The sequence below is a fragment of the Mauremys mutica genome, chromosome 1 (assembly GCF_020497125.1).
Source record: "Mauremys mutica isolate MM-2020 ecotype Southern chromosome 1, ASM2049712v1, whole genome shotgun sequence".
NCBI lineage: Eukaryota > Metazoa > Chordata > Testudines > Geoemydidae > Mauremys > Mauremys mutica.
The window spans coordinates 205,808,334-205,822,843 of NC_059072.1; the positions used below are offsets into that span (position 1 = coordinate 205,808,334).

General features: G+C 48.8%; 1 pseudogene; it reads right to left on the minus strand.

Moving 5' to 3' along the window:
• Positions 1-10,113: 10,113 nt before the first annotated feature.
• On the minus strand, positions 10,114-10,808 carry LOC123354891 (annotated as a pseudogene).
• Between the last annotated feature and the right edge of the window lie 3,702 nt (positions 10,809-14,510).

Genomic DNA, 14,510 nt, shown 5'->3' on the forward strand with positions numbered 1-14,510 from the left:
GTGAGAAATGTAGCTCAGAGGCCCAGAGGGGATTCAGGGGGAGCAGAAACTGTATTGAGGTGATCGTGTGGAGGCAGTCTGGAAGCTAGTCTCCATTGAACTGGGATGATGGTGAACTGGGAGCATTAGAGGAAAGAGAGGCCCAAAAGGGAGCTAGACAGGACACTGGGCTGCTGTGAAGTAGGAGAAAGGGTAGTGAGACGGGGTGGGGGGGAATCAAGGAGGCTTGGGAGGAGCTGGGAGGTAGCATTGTAGCAAGACGACCAGACTAGACTGGGCAGCCTTGGATGGAATATAGGGGCAGCTGCCCAAAGGTGTGCTGCAGCTCCTTAAGGGAGTTCAGCAGTGCCAGAGGGTGACAGTCCCAAACTCTTCAGAGAACATGTGGCCTCATTTTGGCAAGAATAAAATTAAGTGCTCAAATCAGGCTTTTAAAGCCGTTCAGGTGACCTTTAAAATGTCTTTATTTACTATTATGAAGCCTATTCACTTATTGTGTTCATCACTCAGACACTCCCCCAATTTGGGGTGTTTTTTTCCATTATGCAAAGCATTTCAGCTCACCTTCACCTTCATGTGGCTGTTGTACTGGGTGGTCACTGTGAAGATTCTCTCTTCCTTCATGTCCCCTCTTGTTTAGAGGATTTCCCTGGCGGCTGAGTCAGGTAATGGATGCCACTTAAGGCCAGCTGCTTCCCATGGAAAGCCCCACGTGTTGTTGTACTTGGTACTAAAGTGTTTTTCAGATACAGTTTGCCCAAGGTGGCCCAGATTAATCCCTGAGCCAGGGCACATCCCAGTGCAGGGACCCTGATGGCAAAGCAGCTTGCACCTGCAGTATCCTGGAGATGATAGGGGCCAATTCATCCCCCTAATGCAGGCAATGCTCCCTATACCAGGAATACTCCATAGCAGAAACTTACAGCTGCTTTGCAGCCATTTTACATTGGTAGAACCAGTGCAAAGTGTTTGCAGGGTGCCCCGGCCATGAATTCCCCCTGTTGTGTTCTTATTTAGGGTATGCCTACACTGGCGAGTTGCAGCACTGGTAGTTTGCAGCGCTGGTCGTCCAGCTGTGCAGGGCCAGCGCTGCAGTGTGGCCACACTGACAGCTACCAGCGCTGCAGTGTGGCCACATTGGCAGCATTTCCAGCGCTGTACTGAGAGGTGCATTGTGGGCAGCTATCCCACAGAGCACCTCGTCCCGTTTTGGCGCCGTTTTGGCGCTGAGTATTGTGGGAAGGGGAAGGAAGTGTGTGGGTCATTCCGCTTCCTGTTCCAACGCCCCGTGGTGCATCGCTTCACTTCCCAGCAGTCAGTTTCGCCGTCCACGTTTCTTGCCATTGTGAGTGCAGCACGCTTTCAGTGTGTGAAATGGAGCCTGAGCTGCTGAGGAATTTGCTGCTGACTGTCGCCAGCACATCACGTTTGGCAGTTGAGCTATTCCTTCAGCTCCAAAGTGACAGTGAGGAGTCCGATGATGATATGGATTTGCCTAAAGCGGGTGACATGAAATTGCTTGTGGCGGTAACGGAAATGCTCAGCACCGTGGAACGCCGCTTTTGGGCTCGTGAGACAAGCAGTGAGTGGTGGGATCACATTGTCATGGAAGTCTGGGATGACGAGCAGTGGCTGCAGAACTTTCGTATGAGAAAAGCCACTTTCATGGGACTGTGTGCTGAGCTCGCCCCCACCCTGCGGCGCAAGGACACAAGATTGAGAGCTGCCCTGATGGTGGAAAAGAGGGTGGCTATTGCAATCTGGAAGCTGGCAACTCCAGACAGCTACCGGTCGGTCGGGAACCAGTTTGGGGTGGGAAAGTCGACCGTTGGAATCGTGTTGATGCAAGTTTGCAGGGCCATTAATCGCATCCTGCTAAGGAGAACCGTGACTGTGGGGAACGTGCAGGACATTGTGGATGGCTTTGCAGAAATGGGTTTCCCTAACTGTGGAGGGGCAATAGATGGGACGCATATTCCTATTCTGGCACCACCCCACCTAGCCTACGAGTACATTAATCGCAAGGGGTATTTCTCTATGGTTCTCCAGGCGCTTGTGGATCACCATGGGCGTTTCATTGATATTTACACAGGCTGGCCTGGAAAAGTGCATGATGCACGCATCTTTCGGAACAGCGGCCTGTTCAGGAAGATGCAGGAAGGTACATTTTTCCCAGACCGAAAGATCACAGTAGGGGACGTTGAAATGCCCATTGTGATCCTTGGGGACCCCGCTTACCCATTAATGCCTTGGCTCATGAAACCCTACACAGGGAAGCTGGACAGGAGCCGGGACCGTTTTAACTACAGGCTGAGCCGATGCCGAATGACTATGGAGTGTGCTTTTGGCCGTTTAAAGGGGCGCTGGCGGGCATTTTATGGGAAGCTAGACTTGGGGGAAAGCAGCATCCCTGCGGTTGTATCCGCGTGCTGTACCCTCCATAATATTTGTGAAGGGAAGGGTGAAACATTCAGCCAGGCATGGACCAACGAGGTGCAAGTCCTGGAGGCTGAATTTGCACAGCCAGACAGCAGGGCTACTAGAGACGCCCACCACAGGGCAACAAGGATTAGGGATGCCTTGAGGGAGGAATTTGAGGCTGAAAGCCAACAGTAATGTTTTTTTGCCTTGACCAGGAGTGACGTGCACTGGTTACAGTGCTTTTAAGTGCCTGTGTTTTCCTTGATGTTTGTTACCTGTGTTTTCCTTGGGGTTTGTTATCTTTCACTTTATGCAATAATAAAAACTGTTTCATAATCAAAGAAATCATTTATTTTAAAAAAAGGAAGTAAACGGGCAGGGGGCTTGGTTGTTGAACTGTACATTCATAGTTTTGCATATGTACTGCCAGGAGTGCTGTGCACCTCAGGATTGTACTGTTGCATGGTGATGGGGGTTGAGTGCAGAGGGTAAGGGTCGTAGCTCTCTGGGCTCATAGGTGACCGTACAGGTGTCGGGGGCAGCTGGTGATGGTGTAGGTAAGAACCTGGATGCTGGGGAACGGGACTTGGAGCTGACATTGGTGCATAGGGGAAAGAGGTTTGGGAGGGTGGGGGTTTGGCACGGTAGTGCTCTGCCTGCATTGCTACCAGTGACTGCATACAGTCTGTTTGGTGTGCCATGAGGTTTATAAGCTGCCTCGTGGTTTTCTTCAGCGTCAACGCCTTTCTCCTGCTTTCTGTTTCCCTCCAGTGCTGCATCTTTTCTCTCCATTCCTGCGCAGTTTTATTCTCTGTTGCACACTGGCTCATATCTGCCTTCACCAAATCTTCTTTGCTTTTGTTAGGCTTTCTTCTGAGGTTTTGAAGCTTTCTTTCAGTCACTGATAAGACCGGCCCAGGACTACTCAAGGTCACTATAAAAATACAGCAAATGATACATTTTAAGAGAGCTTGCATTGTGTATAATCTGAAGTTAGTTTCAAGTCTCACACTGTAGCATTCCTCAGACATTTCAAACTACAGCTAGAGAATTCACAGCCTCCCAGAAATGGTAATGGTAATTAACCCTGGGGTTCCTGCCGAGGTGTGCTTGGGCAGGGTGCTTCTTGCTTCATGGCTACACTGCCTGTTTTTGGGCTTTGTTAAAGGCAGGCATCAAGCAGCACTTGGGGAACAGGGTGCTTCTTGCTTCATGGCTACACTGCCTGTTTTTGGGCTTTGTTAAAGGCAGGCATCAAGCAGCACTTGGGGAAAGCAGCACTGCCATGTCCCTCAGGAATTAACCCTGGGGTTCCTGCCGCGGTATGCTTGGGCAGGGTGCTTCTTGCTTCATGGCTACGCTGCCTGTTTTGGGGCTTTGTTAAAGGCAGGCATCAAGCAGCACTTGGGGAAAGCAGCACTGCCATGTCCCTCAGGAATTAACCCTGGGGTTCCTGCCGCGGTATGCAGTTGGTGAAACCAGCACTGAAACACTCCCTCCATTTCCCACAGGAGTTAATACTTGAAGATATCTCCCTGCTGCGGGTTACCTGGGAAGCAAGGGAGGGTCTCCTACAACAATGCGGATTCCGCCCTGGCCCCTATGCAGCTTGCCTCTGTGCAGGCATGGTTCCCCCACCCATCCTGGAACAGTGGCGCGGACGCGTTAGCCTGACTGGGACAGGGACCACAATGGCTCTCCCTTTAAACTTGGTCACGCGAATTGCCTATGCTCTTGCAGAAACTTTTGAAGAGATTACAGAGGCAGATTACCGCGACGTGATAGACCACATCAATGGGATATTCCATGTCTAGGCATGCAGGCATGCAGCCATACCCCCCCTCCTCTCCCAAAACCTTTGCATTGCAATAAAAGCTGCTTACCTGGGACCTGCTCCTGTGATTCTTCTGCACCAAATTCCAGGGGCTGCGACTGGCTAGCTTCCTCCTGGCTTGAGAAGAGCTCCTGACTGCATGCCTCCTGGGACTCCGGGGTGTCTTCCCCCACCACAGTAGCCTCACTGTCTGCCTCCCCCTCCCCCTCCTCTACCGGCTCTGAACTGTCCATGGTGGTCCTTGGATTTACAGAGGGGTCACCCCCATAAATCGCATCCAGCTCCTTGTAAAACCGGCAGGTCGTGGGGGCACTGCCGGATCTGCGGTTCCCCTCACGTGCTTTGCAATAGGCACTCCGCAGCTCCTTTACTTTTACCCTGCACTGCAGCGTGTCACGCTCATGGCCCCTTTCCAGCATGGCTCTCGATACCTGGGCAAAGGTATCATAATTCTTACGGCTAGAGCGCAGCTGTGCCTGCACAGATTCCTCCCCCCAAACACTGATGAGGTCCATCAGCTCGCCATTGCTCCATGCTGGGGCTCGTTTGCCACGTGGAGGCATGGTCACCTGTAAAGATTCACTGATTGCATTCCATACCTGGCTGAGCAAACAGGAAGGGGATTTTTAAAATTCCCGGGGCATTTAAAGGGCGGGTCACCTGAGGCCAGGGAAGTAGAGTCTGACCTGATGAGCAGAGTGGCTGAACAGGCATTCTGGGATACATCCTTATACCCTGGAGGCCAATCACAGCGCTGGTGTGTGGCCACACTTGATGACCAGCGCTGCAGAACCAGCGCTGGAATCCTTATTCCCCATGCTGAGTGAGGTGTATGGCCAGCGCTGCAGCCAGGGAGTTGCAGCGCTGGAAGTGCCTTGCAGGTGTGGCCACTTACTAATTGCAGCGCTGGTGGAGGCTTTCCAGTGCTGCAAATCGCCAGTGTAGCCATACCCTTAGTCTGATGACAACCTCAAAAGAAACACATCTTCCTGACCCCAAGGCTAAATTACTGTAATTTCCCCCTTCCAGTCTCCTTAGCAGGGCTTCTCTATCACTTAAGGCTGGTCTCCATACAAACTTGCACTGAAATAACTAAATCTATTAATTCACACCTTTCCTAAGGGTATGGCTACACTTGCGAGTTACAGCGCTGGTGGAGGCTTTCCAGCGCTGCAATTAGTAAGTGGCCACACCTGCAGGGCACTTCCAGCGCTGCAACTCCCTGGCAGCAGCGCTGGCCGTACACCTCACTCAGCATGGGGAATAAGGATTGCAGCGCTGGTCATCAAGTGTGGCCACACACCAGCGCTGTTATTGGCCTCCAGGGTATAAGGGTGTATCCCAGAATGCTTTTAACTAAATTACTCCCTTTGTTTTGTTATGCAGCCTCTCTTTGTTTTGTTGTGAACCTCCGGAGCTCCGTTGCTACCGGAGCTGCTCATCAGCTCCTGTTTGCTGTGATCAATCTGTGAACAATCAAATGAGATCCTCCTCCCTGCGTGATTCACAGGGGTTGAGTGTTTGCGTTTTGCTTGACCAGCAGCGAGAAAAGGAGTCATTCACTGGGGTTGAGTGTTTGCTTTGCTTGAGAGAAACGGGGGGAGGGGGCAGAGGGGGGAAAGAGAGTATGTTGGATGCAGGCTGTTTGCAGTTAACAGTAAGGGGGTGGGAAATTTTTCTGATTTTGCACAGTGTCAGTTCCAAAAATCCACTCTCTCCCCCCCGCCCCCGGTCCCTGTCACACTGCCCCACACACCCCTCTTTTGAAAAGCATGTTGCTGCCACTTGAATGCTGGGATAGCTGCCCATAATTCATCACTCCCAACAGCGCTGCAAATGTGGCCACACTGCAGCGCTGGTAGCTGTGAGTGTGGCCACACACCAGCGCTGGCCCTGCACAGCTGGACGACCAGCGCTGCAACTATCAGCGCTGCAGATTTGAAGTGTAGCATACCCTTAGTTAAGTCCAGGTGTGGACATTCTTATTTCAGAATAAGAGTGGCTAACAATGATCTAGCTAAATGTACTTACTTGGTTAACATTGGTAACAAACCAACTTCAACTAGAAAAGCTTTAACCCCTTTTATTCTGAAATAGGCATCTACACACAGACTTGGACCAGTATGGGAGCAGAGCAGCCCTCACAGCTTGTTCAGAATGCTTTGCTCTTTTGTTTGAGAAGCCATGATCACCTTGTGTACTTTACTCCCTGTAAAGTGGCAGACTGAATTTTATTTAAGGTAGAGTGGACTTTCTTTTTTAAAGCCAATACCAATTTTGGTCATATGGCTCAGTTTAGTCCTATTTCTTAAGCTTCACCTTGAAAGCTGTTTTGTACTCATGCTAATCACTCTCATGCATTAAGCTTTGTTGTGTATACAAGAAAATTTGCACTGGTAAAACAATAGGTTTTAAAGTCATCTAGTCACACTGGTACAAATACCCTGTTTAGATGCACTTAAACCAGTTTACTCCTTGCTTAAATTGGTATAACTTGTTTCAAGAAATTACCAAATTAACCCTCCCTTAAATCAAATTACCTTAAACTAGTTTCAGTCTATCTAGAGCACGTGCAGCTATTAGTGTCACCTTAATGTGATGCAGAACAAGGCTAAATGGTCATTGGGGAATAAAAGAAAACTTTAAAGACACTAGGGGGTGCTTTTAGATAAGGACTCAAACATACATGATCGACTGACCCTAACACTCTTGTTTTAAAAAGTGACAACGTGGTAGAGTATCAACTCATTTGTAGGGAGAATTCATCAGCTTGCATCATGGGGGGGGGGGGCTTCCAGGGTTTTTTTTTAGCTCTTTTATCAATGTTTCATACAGGGCCGGTGCAAGGATGTTTTGCGCCCTAGGCGAAACTTCCACCTTGCACCCCCGCCATGAGGCGCTCCCCCCCGCGGCAGCTCTCCCCCTCCGCCCTGAGGCACCCCCCCTGCGGCAGCTACCCCCCTCCGCTCTGAGGCGCCCCCTTTGCGGCAGCTCCCCACCCTCCGCCCTGAGGCCCCAGCTCACCCCTGCTCCGAGCACGAGCACCTCAAGCACGCCGTCGCTGCTTCACTTCTCCCGCCTCCCAGTATTGCGGCGCCTAAGCTGATTGGCACCGCAAGCCTGGGAGGCGGGAGAAGTGAAGCAGCCACGGCGTGCTCGGGGAGGAGGTGGGGCTGGGGAGACCTGGGGCAGGGAGTTCCCCTGAGTGCCACCCCCCACCTTACTTGCTGCAGGTAGCCCTCCCCGCACTCCCCTACCCCAGCTCCCTCCACCTAAATGCCAGCAGCAACCAGGACAGCCGAAGATCCGGCCGCCGCGGTAGCTGCCAAAGAAAATGGTGCCCCCCCCAAATCCCAGCACCCTAGGCGACCACCTAGGTCGCCTAAATGGTTGCACCAGCCCTGGTTTCATATGATCAATGCCTGGGACTCCTCACACAATTAAGTAGGTATTTGCAGGGTTGGACTCTAAGGGTATGTCTACACTACCTGCCGGATCAGCGGGCAGCGATTGATCCAGCAGGGATTGATTTATCGCGTCTAGCCTAGACGCGATAAATCAACCCCCGAGCACTCTCCCATCTACTCCTGTACTCCACCGCCATGAGAGGCGCAGGCAGAGTCAACAGGGGAGCGGCAGCAGTCGACTCACCGCAGTGAAGACACCGTGGTGAGTAGGTCTAAGTATGGTGACTTCAGCTACGTTACTGATGTAGCTGAAGTTATGTAACTTAGATCGATCCTCACACACGCACACAGTGTAGACCAGACCTTAGCGTGGTGTTGAACTCACCAATACCAAAACCTGTTTTCCTCCAAATGCCTATAAATTCTGGTTCTATTCCCAAGCAGAGTTTTTGCCTGCCTAAAATAAATAGGAATCAGACCTAATAATACTAAGCATTCCCATAGCACTTTTCATCCATAGATTTCATCCATAGATATTGTGCTCTTCAGAAAGTTGAGTAAGCATTATTCCTGTTTGCAATAACAAAAGAAATTGAGCTAACTCAATATTAGCCACTCTAACGTCAATTTAAGAGCACTTAGATCACTCAGAGACTTGCCAGGTCTAGAACCTCATAAGTGTCATGTTCATTCTTTTTTCCCAATCCAATTTGACTACTCCAGCTGTCCTAAAAAAAATTCAGCACCCAGATCATCTGTGATCAAGACCCCCACAGTGGAGGGATAACCAGAAACCATCAACATCTACAGTTCTTTCCAAAGAAAGAACAATCAACAGAGCAAACCCTACAGAAGGTGATGTAGAACAAGAGGACTCACGAATTCCAGACCAACCACAGCCAGATGTTGCAGCTAATGGACAGCCAGATGACCAAGTTATGCATTATACATTGTGTAATTAGAAAACAGTAGATTCAGAGATGCTTAAAGACTGATACATACCAAACTTTAAAGATGGTGTGGTAATATAAATATTGTATGTAGGAATGTAGAACTTAAAGGGGCAACTGTAATGGAATGTTAACCTGTATCATACTGTTCAGCCACAGGGTGGCACTGTATGAGTTACCTTATTTAAGCTCACAAGTCAGACCTCGCAGAGCATTAACATATATGATGATGAACACATCTGGTGTATATAAGCAAGCTCTGACCAGTCCATATATGGTACAAAAGTACATGACAGAGGTAGCACTAGTTTTAACAACGAATTTAGTTAAATCAATGCAATTTTTTGTATGTAGTATAGTTCCCATAGCTGATGTTACCTTTAAAAACAATGAGGAGTCCGGTGGCACCTTAAAGATTAATAGATTTATTTGGGCATAAGCTTTCTGGGTAAAAGAACTCACATTTCTTAAGATGCACGGAGTGAAAATTACAGATACAGGCATAAATATACTGGCACGTGAAGAGAAGGGAGTTACCTCACAAGTGGAGAACCAAGTGTTGACAAGGCCAATTCAGTCAGAGTGGATGTGGTCCACTCCCAATAATTGATGAGGAGGTGTCCATCCCAAGAGAGGGAAAATGGCTTTTGTAGTGAGCCAGCCACTCCCAGTCCCTATTCAAGCCCAAATTGATGGTGTTAAGTTTGCAAATGAATTGTAGCTCAGCAGTTTCTCTTCCAAGTCTGTTTTTGAAGTTTTTTGTTGTTGAAGAATGGCTACTTTTAAATCTGTTATTGAATGTCCAGGGAGGTTGAAGTGTTGACCTACTGGCTTTTGTATGTTACCATTCCGGATGTCTGATTTGTGTCCATTTATTCTTTTATATGGAGACTGTCCGGTTTGGCCAATGTACATGGCAGAGGGGAATTGCTGGCACATGATGGCATATATCACATTAATAGATATGCAGGTGAATGAGCCCCTGATGGTGTGGCTCATGTGGTTGAGTCCTCTGATGGTGTCGCTAGAGTAGATATGGGGACAGAGACGGCAATGGGGTTTGTTACAGGGATTGGTTCCTGGGTTAGTGTTTCTGTGGTGTGGTGTGTAGTTGTTGGTGAGTATTTGCTTCAGGTTGGGGGGCTGTCTGTAAGCAAGGACTGGCCTGTCTTCCAAGGTCTGTGAGAGTGAGGGATCGTTTTCCAGAATAGGTTGTAGATCAGTGGTTCTCAAACTTTTTTGTATTGGTAACCCATTTCGAACACCAAACCTCTGAGTGTGGACCCCCCCCTTAGAAATTAAAAACACATTTTTTATATTTAACACTATGTTAAGTACTACATTTAAACCCTATTGCTTAAAATGAATTTACCTTTTCTCACTGCTTTTAAATTAAGACTAAAACACATTTTTTATCAAATTAAATATAAATGGAAGTTATTTTTAAGAAGAATTTTATTTTAATACTTGACAGCAATTAATGACCTGAAGCAGCCAAAAATCAGTGAGATTGATGATGCTGTTTATTTGACACAAGAAGTTTTATTCTTGGTGTTGTTTTAGAAAGGGCGCATCTGAGGTCTTTCACATCAAGCTGGTTTCAAGATTTCGTCTTTATTGTGAAAAGGCTAGAGAATCCACTCTCGCATTCGTAGGTAGTGGGAAATGGCAGAAGGACTCTCAGGACCATTTCAGACACCAGTGGGTATTCACTTGAAACTGAGCACCAGAACTGGTTTGGAGGCAGCTGTGTGAATTTTGCTTTCACTTCAGCATCATTGATCATGTCAACAAACTGTTCCTGTGCATGAATATCGTCAGTAGGTAACTGCTTCAGCTGTCACACTGAAAGGGTTCTTTACCAGGGAATGAAGAGCTTCTGGTAGTGCTGGGAAGTAGTGTGAGAACTCTTCATGAAGGGCTCTCAAATGTTCACTGATTGCTGACTTGAAAGCACTATCAATGTTAACAACCTCCTCTTCCTCGCTGAACAAAGAGTGTCCAAAACATGCCATATCTGTCTGTGTCCAGCTTCCTGCACCACAGATAAAATCAAAGCCTTCCAGATGAAGTTGTATTAAACAGGTCTACTAATGTTGAACATTTTCCCTGAAGTGACAGATTGAGATCATTAAGGCTACCAAAGCTATCAACTAGGTATGCCAAGCAGAGAAGCCATTTCTTGTCACTGAACATTATGTTCAGCTCTTGTTTCTGTTTTCACAGGAAAAACTCTGCCATCCCTTCATGAAGTATAAAAACGTGTTTTAATCCGCGTCCCCTAGAAAGCCATCAGAAGGTTTTTCGCCTTCCTCTGCAGTGTGGGGCACGGGTCACTTTCTGGAGGATTCTCTGCAGCTTGAGGTCTTCAAACCACAATTTGAGGACTTCAGTAACTCAGACATAGGTTAGGGGTTTGTTACAGGAGTGGATGGGTGAGATTCTGTGGCCTGCATTGTGCAGGAGGTCAGACTAGATGATCATAATGGTCCCTTCTGACCTTAAAGTCTATGAATCTATGAGACTTGAGTGTGGAAAAGCAGAACTTGATATTCACCACCCATTTCATTGCAGAGCTCTCGAAAGAGACGACTATTCAGAGCATGAGCTTTAAGGTAGTTCACTGCTTGTATAACAACATCCACCACAGCATTAAGGCAATGTCTTTGCAAATAGGACATGAGGATGGATTCCACAATGAGTGACAATAACATTAGGTGAGTGTAGAGGAGTAGACTCACCCCTGCGGCGCCTCCTGCCGGTGTCTTCTGGGAATTAGCTCAATTTCCAGTCCGGAGCGCCCTCTGCAGGCCGGTGATCCGCCTGTCCTCTGGCCCCTGTGTCCCTCCCTGGACCCGGTACCCTTTTACATGGGGTGCTGCCCCCTGGCAGTAACCCCTTTCTCTCAGGGTCTCCCCTCCCCAGAGAACCCCCACCCTCTATCCCCACCTTGCCTCAGTGTATGGCTACTGCCAGTCATTGTCTAGCCCCACGTCCTGGGGCAGACTGCAGTATCAGCCTACTCATCACTGGTAAGGAGGGTTTGGACCTGCTGCCTTAGCCTACCCCTGGGCTGCCCTCTGCAACCCCCAGTACCTGTTGGCCCAATGCTAGGCCGCAGCCTGGGGCTTTCCAGGCTAGAGCTCCCCAGCTCCTCTGCCTTTCCCCAGCCCTGCTCCCCTCAGGTACCCTGTGTCCAGCTCCCTGCAGCCAGGCCCATCTCCCTCTACAGCTAGAGAGAGACTGTTTGGGCTTCTGGCTCACAGCCTCTTATAGGGGCCAACTGGGCCTGATTGGAGCATGGCCACAGCTGAGCCGACTTTCCCCAATCAGCCCAGGCTTCTTGCCCCAGCCTAAAGGCTGCTTTCTCCAGCCACAGCCCCTTCCCAGGGCTGTTTTTAATCCCTTCAGTGCAGGAGCAGGGGTCCACCCTGCTACAGTGAGGCACACTGTACCTTCTGCTGAAAGCCAGACCATGCACCCATCATTGCTGGAGCACCATCGGTACAGATACCACAAAGATTTTTCCACTCAATGCCGTTGCTTTCGAAAAAGGCATTCACCTTATTGAAAATGGACTGTGCTGTTGTGGTTGTTTGAAGTTGTTCACAGAATAAGAACTCATCTTTAACGACCCCGGCATTAAAATACCTTATGAATGCTATCAGTTGTGCACAGTGAGTAACATCAATAGTTTCATCAAGTAGCAGGCTGAACATACTGAAAGCAGAATGTTTAATTTCATGCATAACTTGTTTGTTGATCTCTTCAGACATCTCACATATTCTGCATTTCACAGTATCATTAGACATGGAAAGCAGTTTTTTGGCAGTATTATTGCTAACCATAAGTGCCACAATATCTTTGCATGCTGGCAAAATAAGCTCCTCACCTACCATATGTGGTGTTTTGGTACAGGCAATTCATAGTGACACAACATAAAAAGCCTCCACAGCTGAGGATGTTTGCTGTCAGAAACTTCCATCAGCATCAAGCCTGGCCTTCTTTGTTGCTTCTTCTCTGCGTTTGACAAAATCCACGTTTTGATTTTTATGCTCAGGATGTCTAGTTTCAAGATGTTGCTGCAGTTTGCATGGTTTCATTGATTCAGCAGACAAAACTTCACAGCAAATGACGCATTGCGGTTTTTCAATACCAGAAGTGATGATACTGGCAAAACCAAGTTTAATGTAAGACTCGAGATACTTTTGTTTTTTAGCGGTTTTAGCTGTACAGGTGGCCCTTATTTTCAGGAGAAAGTTTGCTCGTGTGTGTCTGACTGGTAATTAATAAAGTACTTGTTCAGCTGCGAATCAAGCCCTCTAATATTGTTTCAGTACCAGGGCCAGCCATAGGAATAATGGCACCCTGGGCAAACTTCTGTTTGGTGCCCTTTCTTTGGCGGTGGAGCTGGGTTGGAGGTGGCATGGAGTTGGGGGTGGAGCTGGGCTGGAGGAGCTTTGGGCTCTGAGGTCGGCAAATGGTGGTGATCGTGGCTCACACAACCAAGCGCCTGGCGGGGCTCACAACGGGTTGCAGGGCTCGGGGCTAACAACTCTGTGCTTGGCAGGGCTGGGGGTTAACAACCTTGTGCCCGGCGGAGCTCCCAGCTGATAACCCTCAGCATGGCTGGGCTCTGCCTGACAACCCCAGTACAGGGATCGGGGCTCACAGCGTCCTGGATACCCCAGCTCAGGGTTCACAGCCCTTCTCCTGGCTGAGGTCGGGGATCACAACACCACGCCTGGCCGGGGTCGGGACTCGCAGCCCTGCACTAGGCCGGAGCTCGCAGCTCTGGTCCTGGCCAGGGTTGGGATTGGGGCTCACAGCCCCGCAGCTCTACACAGGCGTCGGGGCTCACAGTCCCACACGGTGATCGGGGCTCACAGCCACACGTCACTGTCAGGGCTCACAGCCCCGCAGCTCTACACAGGCGTCGGGGCTCACAGTCCCACACGGTGGTCGGGGCTCACAGCCACGCGTCACTGTCTGGGCTCACAGCCCGGCACAGAGATCGGGGTTGGCAGCTTGCAGCCTTGCGCCGGGGTCAGGGCTTGTGACCCGCCCCATAACCAGGTCGCGTCCTCCCCAGGGGTCGCAATCCCCAGTTTGAGAACCAATGTTTTAGATCATTGATGATGCGCTGGAGAGGTTTTAGCTGGGGGCGGTACGTGGTGGCCAGTGGTGTTCTGTTGTTTTCCCTGTTGGGCCTGTCCTGTAGTAGGTGACTTCTGGGTACGCCTCTCGCTCTGTCAAACTGTTTCCTCAATTCCCCAGGTGGGTATTGTAGTTTTAAGAATGCTTGATAAAGGTCTTTTAGATGTTTGTCTCTGTCTGAGGGATTGGAGCAAATGCGGTTGTATCTTAGGGCTTGGCTGTAGACAATGGATCGTGTGATGTGTCCCTTAGGAACTTCCGCCCCTTCACTCCTCATTCTCTTTTTCTCCACCCATTGTGTCTTATCATACAAGACTACATCATGCGCTGCCTGTAGCAAGGGCTGTTTTTTATTTGTTTGTACAACACCTAGTACAATGTGACTCTAATTCTTTGAGGATCCAGAATGCAGCTGTAATACAAATAATGAACAACAACACTGAATACAACGGCTTTAGCAGGGCTTCATTAGCGTGCTGTCTTTGCATTATGCTTTTACGTTTTTACTGAAACTCTGTAAAACACAAGAGAGTCATATCTAAACAATCTTTACTCAGCTAAAAGTAAATGCTTAGACTTCACTTATGAAAATGCTTTTCTTCCCCAAGCTACTAAACTGTGCTAGCATATACTGTATCATACAGGTGGGTCAAATGAAAACTGTTCCTTATGGCTGAATTTTAATTAGGCTTGGCAGAATTACATTTTTATTATTTTGATGAAGAATATTGATATTTCTAA